Source organism: Cherax quadricarinatus, chromosome 26 (assembly GCF_038502225.1).
Source record: "Cherax quadricarinatus isolate ZL_2023a chromosome 26, ASM3850222v1, whole genome shotgun sequence".
In the NCBI taxonomy this organism is placed as follows: domain Eukaryota; kingdom Metazoa; phylum Arthropoda; class Malacostraca; order Decapoda; family Parastacidae; genus Cherax; species Cherax quadricarinatus.
Window position 1 is genome coordinate 9,834,826 of NC_091317.1, and position 24,445 is coordinate 9,859,270.

Consider the following 24,445-nt stretch of genomic DNA (forward strand, 5'->3'; position numbering starts at 1 on the left):
ACCTTTAGCATTGAATGGAAGTATGATAGTAGGGATAATTCAGTACCGGTCCCAGATTTTCGCATAGCAGATTACAATGGGCTTAGAGAACACTTATCATCTGTGGTCTGGGGTAACGAAGAGAACTATCAGTAAGACAGCTTTCTTAACACAATACATGCTGCCCAAAGGACATTTATCCCATATAAGGATATTAGATCGAATAGAAATGACCCCAAATGGATGAATAATAGGCTCAGATATCTTTTACGACGGAAAAAAGGAATTTATAGGCGCATCAAAAGAGGTGAGGGTCATCTTATGAATAGGTGTATTGACATTAAGAGGGACGTTAAAAAGGGGATAAGAAATGCTAAACGGGAATATGAAATTAAAGTTTCGCCCACTGTATGGGCGAAACGTAGTCAATAAAGGATCACATTATACTGCATATGTGTTTATATTTCCATTGTGTCGGTATTTCATACCATTTATTTCCAAAGTTGCTAGGGATTCGAAATCTAACCCAAAAAGTTTTTTCCAGGTTTGCAGAACAAAAGTTAGAGATAAGATAGGTCCCCTTAAAAATAACTCTGGGCATCTCACTGACAAGGAGAATGAAATGTGCTCTATTCTTAATAATTATTTTCTCTCGGTTTTCACTCAGGAAGACACTAACAATATCCCAGTAATTAATTTTTATAGTTGGCCTGATGATGATAAATTATGCAATACCGAATTGGTTATCAAACAGATAGACCGGATAATGCAAAATAAATCCCCGTGCCCTGATGAACTTTTTTCAAGGGTACTTAAAGAATATAAAATGGAACTTTGTGAACCATTGACTAATATTTTTAATGTTTCTCTTCAAACAGGTGTAGTGTCTGATATGTGGAAGATGGCTAATGTAATTCCTATTTTTAAAACAGGGGACAAGTCGCTACCGTCAAATTACCGCCCAATAAGCCTAACCTCAATTGTGGGCAAATTACTAGAGTCAATTATAGCTGATAACATAAGAAGCCATCTCGATAAGCACAGCTTGATTAATGATACTCAGCATGGATTCACGAGGGGCCGTTCCTGCCTAACTAATTTATTAACCTTCTTCAGTGAAGCTTTTGAGGCCGTTGATCATGATCAACAATTCGATATTGTTTATTTAGATTTAAGTAAGGCTTTTGATAGAGTACTGCATCAGAGACTGTTAAAAAAAGTGGCAGCTCATGGCATTGGGGGAAAAGTGCTGTCATGGATCTAGACATGGCTCACTAATAGGAAGCAGAGAGTATGCTTAAATGGGGTTAAATCCGAGTGGGGATCTGTAACAAGTGGCGTACCACAGGGATCGGTCTTGGGCCCGTTGTTGTTTATCATATATATCAATGACCTTGATGAGGGTGTTGCTAGTGATATGAGCAAATTCGCTGATGACACAAAGATAGGTAGGATAACTGATTCAAACGCAAATGTTAGGGAACTTCAGGAGGACAAACTCTATTCTTGGTCAGAAAAGTGGTAGATGCAGTTCAATGTAGATAAATGCAAGGTTCTGAAGCTCAGGAGTGTCCATAACCCTAGCACTTATAAGTTAGATAATGTAGAACTTAGCCATACAGATTGCGAAAAGGACTTGGGAGTTATGATGAGCAGCAACCTCAAACCAAGAGTGCAATGCCTAAGCGTCCGTAATAAAGCAAATAGATTATTGGGATTTATATCATGAAGTGTAAGCAACAGAAGTCCAGAGGTTATACTGCAGCTTTATACATCATTAATAAGGCCTCACCTAGATTATGCAGCTCAGTTCTGGTCTCCATATTATAGAATGAACATAAATTCGTTTACCTGGAGAGCAGTTTACCTGGAGAGAGTTCCGGGGGTCAACGGCCCCGCGGCCCGGTCTGTGACCAGGCCTCCTTAGGTCAGTGTCCCAGGATGCGACCCACACCAGTCGATTAACACCCAGGTACCCATTTTACTGATGGGGAACATAGACAACAGGTTGAAAGAAACACGTCCAATGTTTCTACTCTGGCTGGGAATCGAACCCAGGCCCTCACCGTGTGAAACGAGAGCGTTAACCACCAGGCTAGAATGACTAAATTAATACATAGCATTAGAAATCTTCCTTATGAAGAAAGATTGAAGACTCTTAAATTACATTCACTTGTTAGACTAGGAATGAGGGGAGACATGATCGAAGTGTATAAGTGGAAGATGGGTATTAATAAAGGAGATTTTAATAAGGTCTTAAGGATATCTCTCCAAGAGACAACCCGCAGTAATGGATTTAAATTAGATAAGTTTAGATTTAGAAAGGACATAGGAAAGTATTGGTTTGGAAATAGGGTAGTAGATGAGTGGAACAGTCTACCTAGTTGGGTTATTGAGGCTAGGACTTTGGGTAGTTTCAAATTTAGGTTGGATAAATATTAGTGAGAGGGGTTGGATTTGAGTGGGGCTTGCAAATGAGTGGATAGAGTTATCAGAGCTTATTTCTTGGGTAGCATTGAAAATTGGGTTTGGCAAATGTTTCGTTAGTGGGATGGATTGTAAAGGACCTGCCTAGTATGGGCCAACAGGCCTACTGCAGTGTTCCTCCTTTCTTATGTTCTTATGTTCTTATAACTATGGGCATCTTACTGACAAAGAGATTGAAATGTGCTCGATTTTAAAAAATTATTTTCTCTCGGATTTTACTCAGGAAGACACTAACAATATTCCAGTAATTAATTTTTATAGTGACCCAGAAGAAGATAAATTATGTAACATCACAGTCTCTAGTGAAATGGTTGTGAAGCAGATAGACCGACTGAAGCAAAATAAGTCGCCAGGTCCTGATGAGGTTTTTTCAAGGGTTCTTAAGGAATGCAAAATGAAACTCTGTGAACCATTAACTAATATTTTTAATTTATCTCTTCAAACAGGTGTAGTGTCTGATATGTGGAAGATAGATAATGTAATTCCTATTTTTAAAACAGGGGACAAGTCGTTACCGTCAAATTACCGCCCAATAAGCCTGACCTCAATTGTAGGCAAATTACTAGAGTCAATTATAGCTGAGATTATAAGAAGCCATCTCGATAAGCATAGCTTGATTAATGATACTCAGCAAGGATTCACGAGAGGCCGGTCTTGTCTCATTAATTTATTAACTTTCCTCAGTAAAGTGGTGACGTGTACTTAGCTCTGTGAAGACCTGTTTGTGTGCTCTCTGTGAATCTGTACGAGGATGCCCTCTCTTGAGCAACTTTACCAGCAGCTGAGAGAAGAGCTCAGAGTTGCTAGGATGGAGATACGGCGATTAACGGAGGAGAACAAGAGGATTCGTAGTAATCCTTCTGTTGTGAGTCCCCAGGTTAAGAGGGGAGCTTGGTCAGTGGCCGGGCAACATGGAACCAAGCTGAAGATCAAGAAAACGGTTGGAGAGGCAGAAACAACGAGAAACCAGAAGACTACCGTGGAAACTTCCAACTCATTCTCGGTGCTACCTGACGAATGTGAGTGTTCTACTGGGAATGCCACAAGGAGCACCAAAGAAGCATTGGCAGACGTGAGTAAGACATCCCTAGAAACCCCAACGAAGACCATCGAGAACGTCTTGACGAATTCTACAAGTGGTGTAATGCTACCTGGCGAATGTGAGTCGACTACTCGGAGCATCACGACGGACGACGCCAAGGAAGGTAAAAACATTCTTGTTGTTGGGGATAGCCAGATTAGGTACATGGACAGGGCATTCTGCTTGAAGGATAGGAGTAGGAGGCAGAGAGTGTGTTTTCCTGGGGCTGGGATGAAGGATATTGTCAGCCGTCTGGATGAGATCATGAGAGGTAATGGGAGCAATCCTATTATCTGTCTCAGTGCTGGAGGCAACGATGTTGGCAGACGTAGGAGTGAGGACCTGATTAGCAGGTATAGGTCAGCAATAGAGATAATTAGGAGGAAGGGTGGGAAACCTGTCACATGTGGCATTTTGCCAAGGAGAGGAGTTGGAAATGAATGGTTGTCCAGAGCAATTGGTGTCAATTGCTGGCTAGACAAATACTGTAAGGAAAATGCGGTAACATTCATTGACAACTGGGACCTCTTCTATGGCAGAAATGACATGTATGCCAGGGATGGGGTTCACTTATCTAGGTGTGGGGTGGGAGCACTGGCCAACGCAGTGGAGGGAGCTGTTAGGTCTTTAAACTAGGAATAGTTAGTGGTATGGGTTTTAGCAGGAAAACTGTGAAGTCGCAGGGTAGTAATATGAGTACTAGGAGAACTAGTAATAGGCAAAATGAGGTGGATATTGGAAAGCCAGTGGCACTAATTGACAAGGACAGTAATAGGTTTAGTGGAATAATAGAAAGGAGCAGGAAGGGTAAAGAGAGAGGAGGGTCCTTAGGTATATATTACACAAATAGTCGCAGTGCTAGGAATAAGATGGACGAGTTGAGACTAGTTGCTAGTGCAGGTAACATAGATGTATTTGCCATTACTGAGACGTGGTTTAATTCAAAAAGTCGGGACATGCCTGCATAATGTCACATTCAGGGTTTCAAATTGTTCCAAGTAGATAGAAGTATCGGGAAGGGGGGAGGGGTGGCATTGTATGTCCGAGATCGCTTGAACTGTTGCATTAAAACGGGTATAAAGTCTGAAGTAACACATACAGAGTCTGTTTGGATAGAATTTTCAGAGGGGCATGAAAAATTAACTTTAGGTGTGATATACCGTCCCCCAAATTTAGATAGGGACCAGGGAAGACTACTATGGGAGGAAATTGTTAGGGCCACAAGGCACGATAATGTAGTAATTCTAGGAGACTTTAACTTTAGTCATATTGATTGGAATTTCTTGACTGGGAATTTAGAATCATACGACTTCTTAGAAGTAGTTCAGGATTGTTTTTTGAAGCAGTTTGTGACAGAACCTACAAGGGGTAATAACCTGCTTGACTTAGTTATGGCAAACAATGAATCCCTTGTTAATAATTTAGAAGTTTCAGAGGAACTGGGTGCTAGCGACCACAAATCAATTACATTTAGAATTGAATGGAAGTATGATAGTAGGGATAACTCAGAAACAGTCCCAGATTTTCGCTTAGCAGATTACGATGGGCTTAGAGAACACTTATCATCTGTTGACTGGGGTAACGAAGAGAGCTATCAATATGACAGTTTTCTGAACACAATACATGCTGCTCAAAGAACATTTATCCCTTATAAAGAAATTAGATCATATAGAAATGACCCAAAATGGATGAATAATAGGCTGAAATATCTACTAGGGCATAAGAAAGGAATTTAAAGGCGTATCAAAAGAGGCGAGGGTCATCTTATGAATCAGTATATTGACATTAAGAGGGACATTAAAAAAGGGATAAGAAAAGCTAAAAGGGACTATGAAATTAAAGTTGCTAGGGATTCTAAAACTAACCCAAAAAGTTTTTTCCAGGTATATAGAACAAAAGTCAGAGATAAGATAGGTCCCCTTAAAAATAACTATGGGCATCTTACGGACAAAGAGAATGAAATGTGCTCGATTTTAAATAATTATTTTCTCTCGGTTTTTACACAGGAAGACACTAATAATATTCCGGTAATTAATTTTTGTAGTGGGCCAGAAGAAGATAAATTATGTAACATCACAGTCACTAGTGAAATGGTTGTGAAGCATATAGACCGACTGAAGAAAAATAAGTCACCGGGTCCTGATGAGGTTTTTTCAAGGGTTGTGAAGGAATGCAAAATGGAAGTCTGTGAACCATTAACTAATATTTTTAATTTATCTCTTCAAACAGGTGTAGTGTCTGATATGTGGAAGATGGCTAATATAATTCCTATTTTTAAAAAAGGGGACAAGTCGTTACCGTCAAATTACCGCCCAATAACCCTGACCTCAATTGTAGGCAAATTACTAGAGTCAATTATAGCTGAGATTATAAGAAGCCATCTCGATAAGCATAGCTTGATTAATGATACTCAGCATGGATTCACAAGAGGCCGGTCTTGTCTAACTAATTTATTAACTTTCTTCAGTAAAGCTTTTGTAATAAAGTTGGTAGAATTACCGACAATATGTAAAGTAAAAGGACACAAGTGCAACTAATGTGACATTTATTGTAGCAACGTTTCGCTCTCCAGGAGCTTTATCAAGCCATTACAAACAATACATGGACACAGAGGGTATATAAAGGCTCAGAGTGAGGTGAATACTAGTGAGGTACCATTTCGATGTTCACTAGTGGTAGTAGTAGTAGTAGTAGTGGTAGTGACAAAAGCAATTAATTCGTACATGAGTAAAAGGATATAAAAGCTATTACTTGGGTAACATAAAAATAGGTTGGACAAATATAAACTGGAATGAGGCAGGTTGTTTCAGTGTTCACTCTCTGTGCTTTGTGTAGTATAACAGGAGAGACTATGTGGGTAAGACACATATGCAACAGTTAGGTATCTTTATTTTGAAACGTTTCGCCTACACAGTAGGCTTCTTCAGTCGAGTACAGAAAAGTTGATAGAAGCAGAAGATACTTGAAGACGATGTAATCAGTCCATCACCCTTAAAGTTTTGAGGTGGTCAGTCCCTCAGTCTGGAGAAGAGCATTGTTCCGTTGTCTGAAACAATATGAAGTTGAAGTGACAGAATCGGGCCTTATATAGTGCCAGGAGGTGAGACGTAGGTTGATTTGGGAGGGCAGGTCCTTCTCAAACCCAGCCGTTCTCACTAGTAGAGGTTGTCGAAGTAGATGGTCTGTACCAAGATACCCTTGTGTTGCAGTGTCTGACAGAATGAACATTAAAATGGTATAAAATACCGACAGATTGTTAGGTAAGACACATATGCAACAGTTAGGTATCTTTATTTTGAAACGTTTCGCCTACACAGTAGGCTTCTTCAGTCGAGTACAGAAAAGTTGATAGAAGCAGAAGATACTTGAAGACGATGTAATCAGTCCATCACCCTTAAAGTTTTGAGGTGGTCAGTCCCTCAGTCTGGAGAAGAGCATTGTTCCGTTGTCTGAAACAACAATGCTCTTCTCCAGACTGAGGGACTGACCACCTCAAAACTTTAAGGGTGATGGACTGATTACATCGTCTTCAAGTATCTTCTGCTTCTATCAACTTTTCTGTACTCGACTGAAGAAGCCTACTGTGTAGGCGAAACGTTTCAAAATAAAGATACCTAACTGTTGCATATGTGTCTTACCTAACAATCTGTCGGTATTTTATACCATTTTAATGTTCATTCTGTCAGACACTGCAACACAAGGGTATCTTGGTACAGACCATCTACTTCGACAACCTCTACTAGTGAGAACGGCTGGGTTTGAGAAGGACCTGCCCTCCCAAATCAACCTACGTCTCACCTCCTGGCACTATATAAGGCCCGATTCTGTCACTTCAACTTCATATTGTTTCAGACAACGGAACAATGCTCTTCTCCAGACTGAGGGACTGACCACCTCAAAACTTTAAGGGTGATGGACTGATTACATCGTCTTCAAGTATCTTCTGCTTCTATCAACTTTTCTGTACTCGACTGAAGAAGCCTACTGTGTAGGCGAAACGTTTCAAAATAAAGATACCTAACTGTTGCATATGTGTCTTACCTAACAATCTGTCGGTATTTTATACCATTTTAATGTTCAGGAGAGACTATGTTGATAAATTAGACACATGTGCAACTCTTGGATATCTTTATTGAGGAAACGTTTCGCCACACAGTGGCTTCATCAGTCCATACGTAGGAGAAACTTGGAGAACAGGAGGAGAATGAGGTAATCAGTCCCTCAACCTTGAGTCGATGTGTTCAGTCCATCAATCTTGAATAGAATACCATTGATGGACTGAACACATCGACTCAAGGTTGAGGGACTGATTACCTCATTCTCCTCCTGTTCTGAACATAAAAATGGTATAAAATACCGACAGATTGTTAGGTAAGACACATATGCAACAGTCAGGTATCTTTATTTCGAAACGTTTCGCCTACACAGTAGGCTTCTTCAGTCGAGTACAGAAAAGTTGATAGAAGCAGAAGATACTTGAAGACGATGTAATCAGTCCATCACCCTTAAAGTTTTGAGGTGGTCAGTCCCTCAGTCTGGAGAAGAGCATTGTTCCGTTGTCTGAAACAATATGAAGTTGAAGTGACAGGATGGAGCCTTTATATAGTGCCAGGAGGTGAGACGGAGGTTGGTTTGGGAGGGCAGGTCCCTCTCAAACCCAGCATATGTGTCTTACCTAACAATCTGTCGGTATTTTATACCATTTTTATGTTCATTCTGTCAGACACTGCAACACAAGGGTATCTTGGTACAGACCATCAACTTCGACCTCTACTAGTGAGAACGGCTGGGTTTGAGAGGGACCTGCCCTCCCAAACCAACCTCCGTCTCACCTCCTGGCACTATATAAAGGCTCCATCCTGTCACTTCAACTTCATATTGTTTCAGACAACGGAACAATGCTCTTCTCCAGACTGAGGGACTGACCACCTCAAAACTTTAAGGGTGATGGACTGATTACATCGTCTTCAAGTATCTTCTGCTTCTATCAACTTTTCTGTACTCGACTAAAGAAGCCTACTGTGTAGGCGAAACGTTTCGAAATAAAGATACCTGACTGTTGCATATGTGTCTTACCTAACTCCTCCTGTTCTCCAAGTTTCTCCTACGTATGGACTGATGAAGCCACTGTGTGGCGAAACGTTTCCTCAATAAAGATATCCAAGAGTTGCACATGTGTCTAATTTATCAACATGTCGGTTCTCTGAACCATTCATCTACAGGAGAGACTATGTGATGGCAGGGTTTACTGTTTTCAGGAGGATTCTTGCTAAGACTTCGGAGATGGTGAAGCTGCCGTTGTTTTGTTTAATTGTATTCGAAACAGCGATCAGTGCTGATTCAAGGCACTTGCGTGTGCGGAAATTAGTTTCTTTTATCACTAATTGGGCGTCTCTGAATTTCATAAGATGATTGGTGGAATTTCGGTGTTGTACACAGGCGTTGTACGACAACTTAAACAACGCCTGTGTACAACACCGAAATTCCACCAATCATCTTATGAAATTCAGAGACGCCCAATTAGTGATAAAAGAAACTAATTTCCGCACACGCAAGTGCCTTGAATCAGCACTGATCGCTGTTTCGAATACAATTAAACAAAACAACGGCAGCTTCACCATCTCCGAAGTCTTAGCAAGAATCCTCCTGAAAACAGTAAACCCTGCCATCACATAGTCTCTCCTGTTATACTACACAAAGCACAGAGAGTGAACACTGAAACAACCTGCCTCATTCCAGTTTATATTTGTCCAACCTATTTTTATGTTACCAAAGTAATAGCTTTTATATCCTTTTACTCATGTACGAATTAATTGCTTTTGTCACTACCACTACTACTACTACTACTACCACTAGTGAACATCGAAATGGTACCTCACTAGTATTCACCTCACTCTGAGCCTTTATATACCCTCTGTGTCCATGTATTGTTTGTAATGGCTTGATAAAGCTCCTGGAGAGCGAAACGTTGCTACAATAAATGTCACATTAGTTGCACTTGTGTCCTTTTACTTTACAGTAAAGCTTTTGAGGCTGTTGACCATGATAAAGAATTTGGTATTATTTACTTCGATTTTAGTAAGGCATTTGATATAGTTCCGCACCAAAGACTGTTGAAGAAAGTAGCAGCTCATGGCATTGGGGGAAGAGTGCTCTCGTGGATCGAATCATGGCTCACAGACAGGAAGCAGAGAGTGTCCATAAATGGGGTTAAATCCGAGTGGGGATCAGTAACAAGTGGCGTTCCACAGGGATCAGTCTTGGGCCCGTTGTTGTTTATAATATATATCAATGATCTTGATGAAGGAATTACTAGTGATATGAGCAAATTCGCCGATGAAACGAAGATAGGTAGGATAATTGATTCAAACGTAGATGTTAGGGAACTTCAGGAGGATTTAGACAAACTCCACTCTTGGTCAGAAAAGTGGCAGATGCAGTTCAATGTAGATAAATGCAAGGTTCTGAAGCTCGGGAGTGTCCATAACCCTAGCACTTATAAGTTAAATAATGTAGAACTTAGCCATACAGATTGCGAAAAGGACTTGGGGATTATGGAAAGCAGAAACCTTAAACCAAGACAGCAATGCCTTTGTAGATGAATGGTTCAGAGAACCGACATGTTGATAAATTAGACACATGTGCAACTCTTGGGTATCTTTATTGAGGAAACGTTTCGCCACACAGTGGCTTCATCAGTCCATACAAAGGAGAATCTTGAAGATTCTTCAAGATTCTCCTTTGTATGGACTGATGAAGCCACTGTGTGGCGAAACGTTTCCTCAATAAAGATACCCAAGAGTTGCACATGTGTCTAATTTATCAACAGCAATGCCTAAGCGTACGTAACAAGGCAAATAGATTACTGGGATTTATATCAAGAAGTGTAAGCAACAGAATGAACATCAAAATGGTATACAATACCGACAGGTTGTTAGGTAAGACACATATGCAACAGTTAGACAACTTTATTCCGAAACGTTTCGCCTACACAGTAGGCTTCTTCAGTCGAATACAGAAAGTAGGCAGGAACAGTAGAGATGTGAAGACGATGTAATCAGTCCATCACCCTTAAAGTCGTAGAATTTGAGGTTGTCAGTCCCTCGGCCTGGAGAAGTTCAGTTCCATAGTCAGGAACTATCTGAAGATCAAGCGACAGTGCGGAGACTTAAATACTGTCGGAAGGAGAGGTGCAGGGTAGTAGTAGTAGTAGTAGTAGTAGTAGTAGTGAGAGGCAACTGAGAGGTCATGTCCCTCTCAGATCCAACCCTTCTCACTTGAAAAGCTTGTCCAAGGTGTTTTCTGTACCAAGATGCCACGTGTTGCAGTGTCTGACAAGATGAACATCAAAATGGTATACAATACCGACAGGTTGTTAGGTAAGACACATATGCAACAGTTAGACAACTTTATTCCGAAACGTTTCGCCTACACAGTAGGCTTCTTCAGTCGAATACAGAAAGTAGGCAGGAACAGTAGAGATGTGAAGACGATGTAATCAGTCCATCACCCTTAAAGTCGTAGAATTTGAGGTTGTCAGTCCCTCGGCCTGGAGAAGTTCAGTTCCATAGTCAGGAACTATCTGAAGATCAAGCGACAGTGCGGAGACTTAAATACTGTCGGAAGGAGAGGTGCAGGGTAGTAGTAGTAGTAGTAGTAGTAGTAGTAGTGAGAGGCAACTGAGAGGTCATGTCCCTCTCAGATCCAACCCTTCTCACTTGAAAAGCTTGTCCAAGGTGTTTTCTGTACCAAGATGCCACGTGTTGCAGTGTCTGACAAGATGAACATCAAAATGGTATACAATACCGACAGGTTGTTAGGTAAGACACATATGCAACAGTTAGACAACTTTATTCCGAAACGTTTCGCCTACACAGTAGGCTTCTTCAGTCGAATACAGAAAGTAGGCAGGAACAGTAGAGATGTGAAGCAACAGAAGTCCAGAGGTCATTCTGCAGCTTTATACATCATTAGTAAGGCCTCACCTAGATTATACAGCTCAATTCTGGTCTCCATATTACAGAATGGACATAAATTCGTTAGAAAACATTCAGCGTAGTATGACTAAATTAATACATAGCATTAGAAATCTTCCTTATGAAGAAAGATTGAAGACTCTTAAGTTACATTCACTTGTTAGACGAAGAATGAGGGGAGACCTGATCGAAGTGTATAAGTGTATGAGGCAGTTGACAGTTATAAGGAATATGATATTGTTTATTTGGATTTTAGTAAAGCCTTCGACAGAGTACCTCACAAGAGACTCTTAAGAAAAGTGGCAGCTCATGGTATAGGAGGTAAACTTTTAGCATGGATTGAGGCATGGCTTACCAATAGAAAGCAGAGAGTTACCATTAATGGAGTGAAATCTGAATGGGGATTAGTCACTAGTGGCGTTCCACAAGGATCAGTTTTAGGCCCTCTCTTGTTCATAATTTACATTAATGACCTTGATGAAGGGATTACTAGTGACATGAGTAAGTTTGCTGATGATACAAAGATAGGCCGTATAATTCACTCTGAGGAGGATATCAATGAACTCCAGGACGATTTGAACAAATTAATGTCTTGGTCTGAGAAATGGCAGATGAAGTTTAATGTGGATAAGTGTAAGGTACTTGCCCTTGGTAATGAAAATAACCCTCGAAGCTATAATCTAGGTGAAGTAGAGCTTGGTCATACAGAATGTGAAAAAGACTTGGGAGTCATGGTAAGCAGAAATCTAAAGCCAAGACAGCAGTGCCTCAGTGTGCGCAACAAGGCCAACAGATTACTTGGATTTATCTCAAGAAGTATAAGTAACAGAAGTCCAAAAGTTATTTTACAGCTCTATACATCACTAGTGAGGCCTCATTTAGATTATGCTGCTCAGTTTTGGTCCCCTTACTACAGGATGGACATAGACTCATTAGAGAACATACAGAGAAGAATGACTAAAATGATTTACTGTGTAAGGAACCTCCCGTATGAAAATAGACTTAAAGCCTTAAATCTCCACTCTCTGGAGAGGCGTAGAATAAGGGGAGATATCATTGAAGTGTATAAGTGGATGACGGGCATAAACAAGGGAGACATTAATAAAGTACTGAGGGTGTCGAACCAGGTAAGAACCAGGAATAATGGATTTAAGTTGGATAAATTTAGATTTAGAAAGGACATAGGTAAGTACTGGTTTTCTAACAGAGTTGTAGATGCGTGGAACAGTCTTCCCAGTGGGGTGATAGAGGCTAGGACCTTGGGTAGCTTTAAGAAGAGACTGGACAAATATATGAGTGGGAGGGGCTGGGTTTGATTGCTGTCAAGGGGTACGGGAGTTATTTCTTGAGTAACTTTAGGTAGATGTCGTTTTGATAAGGACCTGCCTCGTATGGGCCAGTAGGCCTTCTGCAGTGTTCCTACATTCTTATGTTCTTATGTTCTTATGTATTAATAAAGGGGATATTAACAAGGTCTTGAGGATATCTCTCCAAGAGAGAACCCGCAGTAATGGATTTAAATTAGATAAGTTTAGATTTAGAAAGGACATAGGAAAGTATTGGTTTGGAAATAGGGTAGATGATGAGTGGAACAGTCTACCTAGTTGGGTTATTGAGGCTAGGACTTTGGGTAGTTTCAAATTTAGGTTGGATAAGTACATGAGTGGGAGGGGTTGGATTTGAGAGGGACTTGCACATCGGAGCTTGTTTCTTGGGTGGCATTGAAAGTTGGGTTGATCAAATGTTTGTTAGTGGGATGAATTGTATAGGACCTGCCTAGTATGGGCCAACAGGCCTGCTGCAGTGTTCCTCCTTTCTTATGTTCTTATGTTCTTAAGTTTTTGAGGCTGTTGACCACGATAAAGAATTTGATATTATTTACTTAGATTTTAGTAAGGCTTTTGATAGAGTTCCGCACCATAGACTGTTGATAAATTAGACACATGTGCAACTCTTGGGTATCTTTATTGAGGAAACGTTTCGCCACACAGTGGCTTCATCAGTCCATACAAAGGAGAATCTTGAAGAACAGGAGGAGAATGAGGTAATCAGTCCCTCAACCTTGAGTCGATGTGGTCAGTCCATCAATCTTGAATAGAATACGGCATACGTGCTGAGAAGGAGCCGTATGCCGTATTCTATTCAAGATTGATGGACTGACCACATCGACTCAAGGTTGAGGGACTGATTACCTCATTCTCCTCCTGTTCTTCAAGATTCTCCTTTGTATGGACTGATGAAGCCACTGTGTGGCGAAACGTTTCCTCAATAAAGATACCCAAGAGTTGCACATGTGTCTAATTTATCAACATGTCGGTTCTCTGAACCATTCATCTACAAACCATAGACTGTTAAAGAAAGTGGCAGCTCATGGCATTGGGGGAAAAGTGCTCTCGTGGATCGAGTCATGGCTCACTGACAGAAAGCAGAGAGTGTCCATAAATGGGGTTAAATCCGAGTGGGGATCTGTAACAAGTGGTGTTCCAAAGGGATCACTCTTGAGCCCGTGTTGTTTATAATATATATCAATGATCTTGATGAAGGAATTACTAGTGATATGAGCAAATTCGCCGATGACACAAAGATAGGTAGGATAATTGATTCAAACGTAGATGATAGGGAACTTCAGAAGGATTTAGACAAACTCTATTCTTGGTCAGAAAAGTGGCAGATGCAGTTCAATGTAGATAAATGCAAGGTTCTGAAGCTCGGGAGTGTCCATAACCCTAGCACTTATAAGTTAAATAATGTAGAACTTAGCCATACAGATTGCAAAAAGGACTTGGGGGTTATGGTAAGCAGCAACCTTAAACCAAGACAGTAGTGCCTAAGCGTACGTAATAAGGCAAATAGATTACTGGGATTTATATCAAGAAGTGTAAGCAACAGAAGTCTAGAGGTTATACTGCAGCTTTATACATCATTAGTAAGGCCTCACCTAGATTATGCAGCTCAGTTTTGGTCTCCATATTACAGAATGAAGATAAATTCGTTAGGAAACATTATATATATATATATATATATATATATATATATATATATATATATATATATATATATATATATATATATATATATATATATATATAATTATATATATATATAATTATATATATATATATATATATATATATATATATATATATATATATATATATATATATATATATATATATATATATATATATATATATATATACAATAAGATCACAGTAAACAGGTGATTTCAGAATATGCAAAACAAACACTCTGAAAGAATAGAGAAATTCCAAGCGCTTTCGTGACTACTCACATTATCAAGGAACATAGTTCCTTGATAATGTGAGTAGTCACGAAAGCGCTTGGAATTTCTCTATTCTTTCAGAGTGGTTGTTTTGCATATATATATATATATATATATATATATATATATATATATATATATATATATATATATATATATATATATATATATATATATATATATATACATATATATATATATATATATATATACATATATATATATAAACACTGATCTCTGGCTGATCAGCCAGAGATCAGTGTTTGTGTATATTTCGCATGCTCTCGCGAATTCCTTGCATATATATATATATATATATATATATATATATATATATATATATATATATATATATATATATATATATATATATATATATATATATATATATATATATATATATATATATGTATGTATGTATGTATATTATTGCAACCAAGAACGAGTGGTATTGAATCAATAACAACACTGCGACTAGCCGAGGATTCTAACCCATGTCGTTTTGTCCCGCCTCATGATGAGCGAAAATCACATAACCCACGGGACTACCCAATCCTACAAGAATCAAGCACCCAGCAAAGCTAGGTGTTTTACCTTGATCCGAGGATGTACGGTTGTGTGGGTGCCACTGAGCTAATTTCACTCTAATCCACGTTTGGTGTACTAGCCTTCACGAGCAATACTTTATATATTATTTTATATTACGTCTTGACAAAACTCATGTAGAGCGAAACGTTGCCACTATAAAATGTGACAGTAGTTGCATCTTTGTCCGCTTACTTAACAAGGAAAGGCCAGCCAATGACGAATTTGTTTCATAACCATGTAGTAAAATCCATGAATTGGATTCTGTTCGAGAGTAACAGGATGTTCTTGCTGGACATGAGAGCCATTTGAGAGTAATTAAGGACGTCCTAGTGATTATTAGAGTTAAATTAAACTAGGGAGAGTAAGTATGTCAATTACGGACCCTCGTTACGGGTATCTCTGTCTCCCAGTGTTACTGGTAAAAACTGACGACACTGTGATACTGAGAGACACTGTCGACACTGTGATATTGAGAGACACTGACGACACTGTGATACTGGGAAACACTGTCTCCCAATGTTACTGGTAGACACTGACGACACTGTGATACTGAGAGACACTGTCTCCCAGTGTTACTGGTAAACACCGACGACACTGTGATACTGAGAGACACTGACGACACTGATACCGAAAGACACTGTCTCCCAGTGTTACTGGTAGACACTGACAACACTGATACTGGGAAACACTGACGACACTGTGATACTGAGAGACACTGTCTCCCAGTGTTACTGGTAAACACCGACGACACTGTGATGCTGAGAGACACTGTCTCCCAGTGTTACTGGTAAACACTGACGACACTGTGATACTGAGAGACTCTGTCTCCCAGTGTTACTGGTAAACACCGACGACACTGTGATACTGAGAGACACTGTCTCCCAGTGTTACTGGTAAACACCGACGACACTGTGATACTGAGAGACACTGTCTCCCAGTGTTACTGGTAAACACTGACGACACTGTGATACTGAGAGACACTGTCTCCCAGTGTTACTGGTAAACACCGAAGACACTGTGATACTGAGAGACACTGTCTCCCAGTGTTACTGGTAAACACTGACGACACTGTGATACTGAGAGACTCTGTCTCCCAGTGTTACTGGTAAACACTGACGACACTGTGATACTGAGAGACACTGTCTCCCAGTGTTACTGGTAAACACCGACTACACTGATACTGAGAGACACTGTCTCCCAGTGTTACTGGTAAACACTGACGACACTGTGATACTGAGAGACACTGACGACACTGTGATACTGAGAGACACTGTCTCCCAGTGTTACTGGTAAACACCGACGACACTGTGATACTGAGAGACACTGACGACACTGTGATACTGAGAGACACTGTCTCCCAGTGTTATTGGTAGACACTGACTACACTGTGATACTGAGAGACACTGTCTCCCAGTGTTACTGGTAGACACTGACGACACTGTGATACTGAGAGGCACTGTCTCCCAGTGTTATTGGTAGACACTGACTACACTGTGATACTGAGAGACACTGTCTCCCAGTGTTACTGGTAGACACTGACGACACTGTGATACTGAGAGACACTCTCCCAGTGTTGTTGGTAGACAATGACGACACTGTGATACTGAGAGACACTGTCTCCCAGTGTTACTGGTAGACACTGACGACACTGTGATACTGAGAGACACTGTCTCCCAGTGTTACTGGTAGACACTGACGACACTGTGATACTGAGAGACACTGACGGCACTGTGGTACTGAGAGACTCTGTCTCCTAGTGTTACTGGTAAAAACCGACGACACTGTGATTCAGAGAGACACTGACGACACTGTCATACTGAGAGACACTGACGGCACTGTGGTACTGAGAGACACTGTCTCCCAGTGTTACTGGTAAACACCGACGACACTGTGGTACTGAGAGACACTGTCTCCCAGTGCTACTGGTAAACACTGACGACACTGTGATACTGAGAGACACTGTCTCCCAGTGTTACTGGTAAACACCGACTACACTGATACTGAGAGACACTGTCTCCCAGTGTTACTGGTAAACACTGACGACACTGTGATACTGAGAGACACTGACGACACTGTGATACTGAGAGACACTGTCTCCCAGTGTTACTGGTAAACACCGACGACACTGTGATACTGAGAGACACTGACGACACTGTGATACTGAGAGACGCTGTCTCCCAGTGTTACTGGTAGACACTGACGACACTGTGATACTTTGAAACAGTGACGATACTGTGGTACTGAGAGACACTGACGACACTGTGATACTGAGAGGCACTGTCTCCCAGTGTTATTGGTAGACACTGACTACACTGTGATACTGAGAGACACTGTCTCCCAGTGTTACTGGTAGACACTGACGACACTGTGATACTGAGAAACACTGTCTCCCAGTGTTACTGGTAGACACTGACGACACTGTGATACTGAGAGACACTGTCTCCCAGTGTTGTTGGTAGACACTGACGACACTGTGATACTGAGAGACACTGTCTCCCAGTGTTATTGGTAAACACCGAGGGCACTGTGATTCTGAGAGACACTGACGACACTGTGATACTGAGAGATACAGTCACCCAGTGTTACTGGTAGACACTGACGACACTGTGATACTGAGAGACACTGACGGCACTGTGGTACTGAGAGACTCTGTCTCCTAGTGTTACTGGTAAAAACCGACGACACTGTGATTCTGAGAGACACTGACGACACTGTCATACTGAGAGACACTGACGGCATTGTGGTACTGAGAGACTCTGTCTCCTAGTGTTACTGGTAAACACCGACGACACTGTGGTACTGAGAGACACTGTCTCCCAGTGTTACTGGTAAACACTGACGACACTGTGATACTGAGAGACTCTGTCTCCCAGTGTTACTGGTAAACACTGACGGCACTGTGGTACTGAGAGACACTGTCCCCAGTGTTACTGGTAGGCACTGACGACACTGTGATACTGAGAGACACTGTCTCCCAGTGTTACTGATAGACACTGACGACTCTGTGATACTGAGAGACACTGTCTCCCAGTGTTATTGGTAGACACTGACGACACTGTGATATTGAGAGACACTGTCTCCCAGTTTTACTGGTAAACACTGACGACACTGTGATACTGAGAGACACTGTCTCCCAGTGTTATTGGTAGACACTGACGACACTGTGATACTGAGAGACACTGTCTCCCAGTGTTATTGGTAGACACTGACGACACTGTGATACTGAGAGACACTGTCTCCCAGTGTTATTGGTAGACACTGACGACACTGTGATATTGAGAGACACTGTCTCCCAGTTTTACTGGTAAACACTGACGACACTGTGATACTGAGAGACACTGTCTCCCAGTGTTATTGGTAGACACTGACGACACTGTGATACTGAGAGACACTGTCTCCCAGTGTTACTGGTAGACACTGACAACACTGTTATACTGGGAGACATAGACGACACTGTGATACTGGGAAACACTGATGACTCTGTGATACTGGGGGAAAATGACGACACCGTGATACTTGGATACACTGACTACACTGTGAAAATTGTAAAGGTTCGCAAGGAAACTAGTCCTGGAGCTAAGGGTCATATCCAACGAGGAGAGGTTAAGGGAAACCGACCAGACGACACTGGAGGACAGGAGGAAGGAGAACATGATAACGACATATTAAATACTGATAGGAATCGACAAGGTGGACAGAGACAAGATGTTCCAGAGAGGGGACACAGCAACTTGGTATCACAGTTAGAAGTTGAAGCCTCAAATGAGCCACAGGGATATTACAAAGTATTTCTTCAATCTCAGAGTCGTCAAGAAGTGGAATAATCAGGAAAGTGAGGAAGTGGATGCAGGTACAATACACAGCTTTAAGAAGAGATGCGATAAAGCTCATGGAGCAGGGAGAGAGAGTGGATCTAGTGGCGACAACTGAAGAGGCGGGGCCAGGAGCTATGAATCGACTCCTGCAACCACAATTAGGTGAGTACTGTCTGTCACACACACACACACTGTTGGCACACACACATATTGTTTGATAGACACATTCACTGTCTGACACACACACACACACACACACACACATTATCTGAGAAACACGCAGTGTCTGACACACACACACACACACACACACACTGACACACATTCACTGTCTGACAAACACACTCTGAAATATTCTGTGCGACACACACACATACTCTGGCACACTCTGATACACGCAGCCTGACACACACACACACACACACACACACAGTGGGTGCAGACGTGGGGGCACAAGGCTCCGAGAACCTTAGTGTTTTTAAGGAGTGCAGTAACTGCTAGCAGTAATCAGTGGTAGTGACAACGTCAGTGACCAATCCTACGAGTGATAACTAAAGTTATTAGTTAAAAAAAAGTCGAGAGGAAGCCTGAAATCATTAATATTTCAAAGTGCCAAACTTGTGGAAAATACTGTATATTTTCCAGAAATACAGTAATCTATAGGTAAAAAGATGGCCTATATCGTATTTAATAAAAATTATGTTATCGAAAATGGGAAACCCTGCGCCTGCGCAGAGAGGATTCGCCATTGTTGTTTGAACTGGTCAACACAAACGTTAGTGAATAATGTGAAGAATTTTCATGCTCTAGAGGTAAAATTGGGCAGACACCTCTCAAATAGGAGCCGAAATTGTTGGATGTGCATTCCTGCATAACTTGAGATATCAGGTGACTGGACAAGACAGCTCCAGGAACCTCAGATAAGTTTGTTTATGTTTGTAAGTCTGGCCAGTGTTATTTTCATAGATAGACAGTGAGGTTTTCTGAGTATGATACACATTAATCTCCAGTCAAATTGGTGAGTGATATTAAGATATTCTCCTTCTGTTATGTAAATTGTTTATATATAATCGTTTATTAATTTTAATATACAGTCCACAAATTTATATATTTACCAGAATTCCTGGTGATACATATTTCATTTGTAATTAATAGGTCTAGAGCAACTTGTGGATATGACAGTTGCAGGTATCGAAGGGGGACATTTTCGCGACCTAGGTGTCCCAAATTCCTACTTGTCTATGTAACTTTGATAAATAATAATTATCTTTGTTATCATTTGCTGTTACGCACATAATGAGTTACATTCAGATAAATGCAATTTTCCACATTTAATTTGCCCGTTGGTCCTTCTTGAACTGGAGGTAATTAGTGAAGTCATTAATTAGTTAATTACTTAATAATATGTGAAATGACAGAAGGAGGTGGATGTTAAGTTCACAAATTTACTTAATGTGTAGTGGATTATAATTATTATAATATTAATTTGGATAAGCCAAGTCAAGTATGACTAAAGATTATATTAATGTGTATAATATTAATTTTGCTATGCTAGATTCTGGCAAGGATTTATATTAATTTGTATAATATTAATTTTGATGAGCCAAGTCTGGCTAAAGGTTTGTATTAATGTACATTTAACATTTATATTGTAATTTTCTTACACATGTAATTACTAAGCTCAAGTGTAGCTAACATTATTAATGTGTATTTAAAATTGATATTATAATTTTCTTACATGTAATTGCAAAGCTCAAGTGTAGCTAGGATTTATTCAAAGATAAGTTGTACTATTTACCTTTATAAAGTGCATAATTTAGTACATAATCAGTGTTATTAATTAAGTTGAATTTAATACATTGCATCATGGCTGAAAATGAGGAAATTAATATAGAAGACAAACATATGGAATATAGAGCAAAGAAAGCATCACTGCAAGCTAGAAAGAGTCGTGTAACCAAGGCATAGAATAAATGTTTGGAATTAATGAAACAAGAAACTGTGAATACTGATGATTTAAAATTGCATTTAGATGCTTTAGGGAATAGATATGATTCATACAAATTATATTACAACAAATATGAAGGAGATTTGTTAGTAAACTGTGTAGATGAGACTGAAGTAGATCTTATGATTAATCAGTATTATGAATTAGAGGAAAATATTCTTTCTTGTAAAAGTCAGGCCTTGAATAAATTAAAATATATAAACCAGGCAGTTAATCAATCTGCTCCAACAAATAAGACGTCTTTACCAAAACTCCCAGAATTACGTTTACCTGTATTTAATCCTGGAGAGAATTGGGAGGAGTCTTGGTCAATTTTTAAAGCAGCTGTGCATGATAGGAGTGATCTAGCCTGTGTAACTAAATTATTTTACCTCAAATGACAGGTAAGAGGAGATGCTCACATACTGATACAAGCCTTTCCCAATGTAGATGATTCTTACAAGGAAGCAGTTCACTTGTTGAAGGTCACTTATGGTAATATAGAACAAAGTAGGTTGGATCTAGTGAATATCATTGTTAATTTAAAATCTCCAGATCACACTTACAAAGGTTTACAGCAGTTTAGAGTTAAACTGGAGAGCACTCTCAAAACTTTAAGTAATAAATATAATCTGAAGGAATCAGACTGGTTATTGAGTGCCATAGTACAGAATAAATTAAGCTGTAAAACACTTGAATGGATCTCGAACAAGTTTCACAAGGGTTATTTTGGTCTGGACGAAATAATACTAGGCCTACAAGAATTAATTGTTCATTTGCAGACCAGCCAACCAACTCATTTTAAAGATGCAACACATAATAACTCTGAGGTATCTGTCAAGTTTCACAAAGGGAGAAATTATCCCAATGTTAATAATCAAAATTCATTTCCTTAAAAGAGTTGCATAGGTGCATATCAAGTAGCAGAAATAGGAAATAATGATTCTCCACAAGGTAAGAAGAATAAGTACCCTCCTAAGGGTAGCCCAGTTAATAAGAAACCAGCGAAAGAAAAGAGAGATTGTCTTTTCTGCAAGGGTACTCATTCATGGAATGATAAAGTTAAAAGATATTAGTAACTTGACAGATGTATCAGATGTTTAGGTAATCACAATGTAAAGGATTGTTATGCCAAATTAAACAACTGTTATCAATGTCACAAAGGAAGACAGCATACAGTCATGTGTAAAGGTCTATATGATAATGTTGATAATAATGATAATGTTGACAATCCTGACACAACAGTAGCTAATGTAAAAAATGCTGCTAATGTTAATAATGATGGTTTTGCTGAAGTAGCCTTACCTGTGTTACAGGTAAAAGTTGATGATAAAAGGCATAAATCAAAAAATGTAAATGCATTATTGGACAAGGGATCCCAGCGTACTTTCATAAAACGTAAATGTCTTGATGGTATGAAAGTACAGATGGGAGATCCCACAACTTTAAAATTATCTGGTTTTCTCTCGGATAAAAGGTCTCAATTGTATGACACTGTTTATGTAACTGTCAGGTTGGGCAATGAGAAAAAACGTGTTAATGCAGTAACTGTAGATAGACTTCCAGAGAAAATATCTACAGTAGGACTTAGTAAAGCTACAGAAAGACTCTCACATAATGTAAATTTAGCACCTTCTGGTGTAAGTGATGATTCTGTAGGCCCAATAAATATTTTGATAGGTAGTGACTATTATGCCTCCTTTGTAAAGGGTATGGTAAAGAAATGTGGTGTCACCCTTTTGAAGACTGCAGGAGGCCATGTAATGTATGGTAGGATTCCTCGTAATAATAATTCATGACTAGAGGAAACTACGAATACCATAACTGTGTGTCTTACTCATGAAGTCGTGCCCCAGTATAATTCTTCCATAGAGTGTTGAGCCAGTGCATAAATTGTGGGAATTAGACAGCATTGGAATAAATGTAAATGAAGAAAGTCCAGGCGATTCTTTTACTCAGGAACAGTAAATGAGAGATGTAAAATCTGAATCTGGACAATACTGGGTACGACTTCCGTGGAGACTGAACCATCCAGAATTGCGCACTAATTACAGAATGGCATATGGACAGTTAAAGGCTCAGCTCCGTAAACTGAGTAAGATACCAGAATTGTTAACTGCCTATAATGATAAATTGCTGAGCAGTTAATTAATAAATTTATAGAAGAGGTACCTCCTGAGCAAGCCAAAATTTATGGTCACTATTTGCCACATCACGGAGTGAAGAAAGATTCTAAGACCACTCCTCTGAGAATTGTGTTTAATTGTAGTGCCAGGAGTAACAAAAATGTACCTAGTTTAAGTGACTGTTTGATGACAGGTCCGTCGTTGACGGAAAAATTAGGAGATATCTTATTAAATTTCAGAGTGAAGCATTATGCCTTTACGGCTGACATAAGTAAAGCTTTCCTAAGAGTGGGTTTACAAGTGGCTGACCGGGATTGTACCCGCTTCTTATGGCCTGAGAATTCTAGTGACCCACTTAGCCCTCTGAAAACCTTTCGCTTTAGGAGCATATCATTTGGTGCTACATCCAGTCCGTTCCTACTTCAAGCGACGATAAATGCACACCTTAAATGTATGGGAAGTCCATTGAGTAAAGTAATGAGCAAACAATTTTATGTGGACAACTTCCTGGGTGTGACGTCAACTGAAGAGGAACTGTTAATGACTTATGGAGAGGCTAATAAAATAATTATAAGTGCAAATATGCCTCTGAGGTAATGGAATAGTAATTCGTCCAAATTAAAGGACAAAATAAGTAAAGATTACCTTGGAGATGAAGTGCCAAAATGTAGTAATGTATTGGGATTAACTTGGGATACTGAGAGAGAATTGTTAATGTTAAAAACTAATAATTACAGTATGCCCAATAAATTAACTAAGAGAGTTTTGCTTGCTGAAGTTTCCAAATGTTTTGATCCACTAGGCTTAGTGTCACCCCTTACTATAAGAGGGAAATTATTAATACAGGAAGCATGGAAACTTAAATGTGCTTGGGATGAAATTCTACCTGAGGAATTCATTAACAGGTGGGATGAATTAATTGGCGATTAGAAAATTCCAGTGTTGGAGTTCCCATGCCAGGTGGCCAATCCAAATGGAAAAATGTACTCCACATTTTTTGTGATGTTTCAAAATTGGCATATGGAGCAGTTGCTTACCTTCAATGTAATAGTGTTATCTCTCTTGTTATGTCTAAGGCTAAAGTGTCTCCAATTAAATCATGTACTTTACCTCAGTTGGAATT